This window comes from Triticum aestivum, chromosome 7D (assembly GCF_018294505.1).
Source record: "Triticum aestivum cultivar Chinese Spring chromosome 7D, IWGSC CS RefSeq v2.1, whole genome shotgun sequence".
In the NCBI taxonomy this organism is placed as follows: Eukaryota; Viridiplantae; Streptophyta; class Magnoliopsida; order Poales; family Poaceae; genus Triticum; species Triticum aestivum.
Window position 1 is genome coordinate 466,022,110 of NC_057814.1, and position 5,951 is coordinate 466,028,060.

General features: G+C 44.8%; 1 pseudogene; it reads right to left on the reverse strand.

The window, feature by feature from the left end:
- Positions 1-2,967: 2,967 nt before the first annotated feature.
- On the reverse strand, positions 2,968-5,672 carry LOC123171173 (myosin-11-like; annotated as a pseudogene).
- Between the last annotated feature and the right edge of the window lie 279 nt (positions 5,673-5,951).

The window sequence follows — 5,951 nt, forward strand, 5'->3', positions numbered from 1 at the left end:
ACCTTTTTTACCATCAAATTCTCACACACACACCCTCTCCCTCCCTCTTCCTCACTCTCTCTCCCCCTCTCCCTCACTCGAGAGGTGGGACGAAAATAAACCCGGAACGGAGACTACCAACTGGGACATTAGGAGTAGAGATCATTTAGTTGATAAGAATAAATAGAAAACGGTGTTAAAAAGGAGAAACAAATTAGAATACATTGAAAAACCAAAAGGACGATGTAAAAGGGGATTCGCCCTGCCCCCCGGGCCTTGCCACCGAACCGGCTCAGCGGTCCAGTCCCCGCGCGGTCGTCTTCTCCTGTTCCCCGAGCCGCGTCGCTACAGAGCCGGGCTCCTGCCCGACCACCTCGCTGGCATCGAAGGGGAATGGATAAGGGTGATGCCCTTCCTTCCCTGCCCCCATGGCCTCACTCCTCCTTGACGCCCCCTCCCAAATCCACTTCTCCTCACTCGCTCGATCCCATCGATCTGGACGAAGTCAGACGCCACGGCCACCATGACCGACCCCGTCCACATGGCCACTGCCCTCCCTGCGGACTAGGAGCTTGTCGAGGAGCTCCGAACGCCTTCGCTACTTCGTCTGCGCCAACGAGATCAAGTCCAGCACCCCCGCATCGACGTCGTTGCCGTATTCCTCAACCTTGGGCCACCGCGACATTGTCGTTCGATCCGCGCCGCCCCGAGCTCCCATGTCTTCCCCTAGGGCGCCATTGACACCGCCATGATCTCCTCTTGCCTTTCCCCTGTTTCCCCTCTCGTTTGCTCTCGTTAGGTATTTCGCCGTGGCCGAGAACCGCCGTCCGCCATGGCCATTGCAGGGGTAGCCACCGAGCTCCTCGGATTGACCCCGTGGCACATGCCCGCTCCTATGCACGCCCATGCCCGAGCCTGCCGCTCTTCTTCCGCGCCCGTGGGGCCACTCCCTCTCCATGCCCACGCCCGTGCTACACCGCGTCGATCGCGCCCGCCGCTGCCGTCGCGCTCGCCGCTGCCACCGCACCACTGTGCCCCGCGCGACACACACCCTGACTGCGCACCACACTCTCGCTGGCTGCGCTCGCCCCGTCTGCTGCCGCCTATCCCTTCGCTCGCCCCGCTGTCGCGCCCCTGCCTCGCGCCGCCTCCAGTCGTGGCCATCTTCTGCCGGCCGCCCCCTCAGCCACGCCGGCCGCCTCTCTGCCCTCCACCGCCGGCCGCTCGCCTCGCCTGCTGCGTGTTGCTTCCTGCTGCTATGCGCTGCTCTACCGCTGGTACGCTGCTGCGCCATGCCCTCGACACCGCCGTGGACAAATGTGGCGGAGGGATTGTTAATGGAGTACGAGAAGGAGGTGGCAGAGAAGGTGTGGAGAGGCAGGAGGTCTGGGGCGGTGTCACCTAGCTGTGGTGGAGGCGTTTATGCAAGAAGGAGCCGGAGTGGAAGGAGAGGTCACAATTGGAAAGAATCGCAAAAAAAACATCATAACCCGGAGATCTCAGTTCAAAAAAATGCTAATATCGATGGAGGGGTGATTTCCTTCAATAGGTGAAAAACATAGGAAATATTGGTTGTTATCAAGGAAACGTAAAAATTTAGGAAAGTTAGGATTTTTAAACTGATTTCTATGCAAATGGGGTTTTATTGTTTGGTAACGTGATATCAGTACCTGCCCGTTTGTGACGTGTCTGATTAGGAAAGTTTGCAAATGTTAAGAAACTATTTATTAGGAGGAAAGTTGTGACGTGTCTGTTATTTGTTTCCTAAAACAAATTTCACTACTAAGAGAAATCGATTGATTTAGATAAGTTAGGAAAGTTAGGTTAAAATGTATTATTTGTTTCCTGAAAATCTGTTATTTGTTTCCTAAGACAAATTGAACCAATAAAAGGAATCGACTGATTTGCATAATTTAAGGAAGTTAGATTAAAATGTATTATTTGTTTCCTGAAAATCTGTTATTTGTTTCCTAAGACAAATTGAACCAATAAAAGGAATCGATTGATTTGCATAATTTAAGGAAGTTAGATCCGTGATTTGTTATACGTTAGGAAAGTTCTGGTTGTTATAAAGAGTGGAGAGAAAAATAAACCGATGAACCAGGGTGGGAGGGGGTGGTGGGAGAAGAGACAAAAAAAACCATGGAAAATAAACCGCGGACCAGGGTAGGAGGGGGTGGTGGGAGGAGAGACGAAAAAAAAACAGTGAAAATAAACCGCGGAGACAATTCACCAACTCGTCCATTAAAAGTAGAGATGATTTATTATTACGTGATCAAAATTATGAACTAGAAAGGAGCACTCCTCGTAGATCGCCGTTGCTGGTCCTATGGAGTTGCCACCATGTTGCATTACATCGACAACCTCCATGTAGTCTGATTCGACCATGATCCAAAAGGGAAGTTGGGTTCACTATCTAAAAGGACTATGGGCAGCACAAATCAAAGCTAAACCTTCCAAGACTGACAAGATCAAGCATTGGGTTGAACAGCACCTTTAATTTTTAATACTCCCTTCGTTCATTTTTATAAGTCGTTTTAGACAAGTGGAATTGAGCTATTTTACACATTGTCTGAAACATCTACAAAGCCTTATAAAAGTGAACAGAGGGAGTAAGTAGAATAATACCTAAAGCTGGTATTGAATGATTGTATTTATTTTTTCTATTTTTGACCTTACTGTAAATATACTTTAATTAATGAAAATTACAATAGAACGATTGTTCTACGGTTTGGGCTTGAAAAAGAAAAATCTCCTTTGTTTCTCGGAATTAGTTTGTTGTACATGCATTCCTACGTAGCGCAGGAGTTCTGATACTCCTATTTGCTATATTTTTCTTTCTCCCAGAATCAATCAATCGTACAATGTTCTGCATCGAGGACATGGTTTCAAGGAATCCAGCAACACAATGCAAGGGAAGTAAAACAAACAACGAACCATTATTGAGAACAACAGTGGTGCGGCAACTGAAGCTGTAGCCATGGGCTGCTATTCTGTTCTCTGCCAAAGGAAGTCGAAGCGAGGATTCTCCCGGATCAGAGGTGGCATATCAACATCTGTTAACTCAAATTCCTTCATTGACTCCAGGACGTCGTCCACCGAGAATGGAATGCTGTAGTTACAAGTGCCATGGGAGATCAGATTTTTGCGAAAAGTGCAGTTATCATCGATTTAACTTGACTCGGGCTGAACAATCACCTTGGTGAGTCATCATGCAACAGCACAGAATCTTGTTTTGGCTGGAATTCCAACCTCATGTAATGGTCTCGTACATTACACCTCTCATCAAATGTCATTACACTTTCCATGCTTGAAAGCACCTACAATCATGCTTTTCTTCATCAACAACCACAGGCATATCATAAATAGATATGGACACTGTGACTGGAAACTGAACTTTTGCTACTCCAAATGGAACACATTTGATGATTTTGCCACAGCTCTCACCGACAATGGTGATTAAAAGGAGCTTACTTCAGTAAGGGGTGAAACATCATGGGTGCCATATCTATCACCCCGGTAAAGCTTACTGATTCGGTATAGCTGTGGTATGCTAAGCACCTGAAAGCTTACAACACGAGTTACATGTACCCAACAGACGTGATAATGAGTGACTGTACTTAACAGAGTTCAAACACCACTTACAGGGCAGAAATGGCAGGTGATTTCTTCCAATGTTTTCTTCTCTTTTTCACGCATACTCTAGTAAGTCAATTCGTTAGGTTATCCACTCAGCAACTTGCAAAACAAACGCCCCGTCAATATAGAACACTTACAAGGAATAAAGCAGCCGTTCTAATGTGCTTCAATTCTTCCCAGGAAGAACCTACATACTGTGTACCACATATCATTAGCTTACAAATTAAACAAGCTGGGGGCGGGGTGGAGGGATGGAGAGAGAGAGAGAGAGACCTGTTCAGTCTCATAAATGCACCACTGTTCTAACTTAGCTAATCCAGCTTTGACATATTCTCCGTCAGTTAACGAACAGCACTGAGATAGGAGCACTCTACAGGATAAGGAGCATTGCAAGATTATTATTAGTATCTTCAAATAGTTAAGAATCTTAATTTAAAGTGTATAATAATGCTAAAATCTTACTTATTGAATAACTGGGCATCAATAGATGAAAACACTTGAGTGAATATCTTGCTGATTAAGAATGATGGGACCTGTACAATTAGTAGAAGCCATGTCAATGCATCCACTTACTTAAAACATTATACTCCCTCCAATCCATATTTTGTCGCTAATTTAGTACAACTTTGTACTAAATCAGCGACAATTAATATGAGTCAGAGGGAGTACATGATTACTCATAGTTCGGTTGCATACATGATTGGCTTTCAAAACATGCAAGTAGTCTGTTAATAGATTGACAATACTCTGCCAATGGTCAAACAGTGCTTGACATAATGTTGTTGGTGCCTGAAAAAGAAGTGTCAGCAAAACAAAAGCACGATGTTATCTTACTTTATAAAACATAATGCATTACAGTCCATTAGCCATGCCTCGATGCAACACCCAAGCAACGGAGATATCTCTTTCACCAAATTATCTCTTATCATTCCATAAACCTTCTCAAGGAAACCTCTGAGCTGTCCCTTGAAAACCAGAGCAGGATTTTTTGCTTCAACTTTCTGAAGATCATGATTGCCTCCAATCAAGTGGCTACCACCAGAAGCTCGGTTTCTCTAATTTTTTCAGAAGCACTGAATTAACAAATTTAAAACTATAAATCTAGAGTACTAAAAGTAAAAGCTGGAGAGAATAAAGATGCTTTACCCCGAATATTATATCAAGCATTTCAGAAATTTGAATTCCTCTCCGAGGAGTGAATCTACCTTCTCTAGCTGTTTTAAATGCTTGCTGCATAAGCAGGAGTAATGTCGATGAATTGGAGAGCCAGTATGCTGACATATCATTGCCCTGAGCCTGTGGGAAGGAATAAGTTGACTTAACTACATCAAATACCATAAATAATGTTGTTACTGCATTTAAATTTTGTACTCCCACATCAATACTCTGTTTTCTCAGTGTCTGTTATGCAGAACGATATGATGATTCATAAACAAATCATTCTAGGCAAACAAATTCAAATGTATAATTATCCAAAGAAGATGGGTATCTTGGTTTCATCTTTTGTCCTTAACCATTAATCATTTTTATTATTACTACTGCTGTTGATACTCCTGCAATTACAGAGAGGATTTTGTGTTGCATTTGTGTGTGCGAGCACTACGAGAAAGTCATATATTATAAAAAATATCAGAAATAATCATACATTTGGAACAGGTTAGACCATGTGCGCCCCAAATTTTTTGATGCAGATTAATGGTTGAGATTACAGGTTACCTCTTCAGTTAAGAGGGCAATATGGTATTTTATACGTGGTGGTTTCCTTAAGAGAATTAGTTGGTGGATTTGGTTTAAACTTGAATCATTTAGGTCCACAATGCAGATTACAATCAGTGGAACTATATGCGTAGGAAGCCAAACCAGCAACCAGCCCATACACATGTATAAAAGTACCAGATTTAATTGGTTGACCATGGATTTTTTTTAGAGCACACCAATGGTTGAGCATGGATCACACTGACGTAAACCCACAGGTTTTTGTGAGTAATGTATAAAGAAACAACTTAATGAAAACTGTAATCATAGGTGATGTTTACCTTTACTATACCAAACATGCTCGCTGTCCGGGGGATGGACCCCGGGCAGGCAACGGAACCCGGATCCTCTTCAAAAACAACGGGGCTGGCACCGCCCCTCAATACCGGCACGCGCTTGGCCGGGTCGCTCGACCCGGCCAAGCCCCGCAAGCCGGCCAGACTAGCCGATCCGGCAAGACACGTCGACTCGGCCTCAACAACTGGCACAAGACAGCCGAACCCGGCACGACCGAAGCCTCCTCAACAAGCCAGCGCCACCCATGGCGTGCTACGCAATCCAGCCGCGGGTCAACTCCC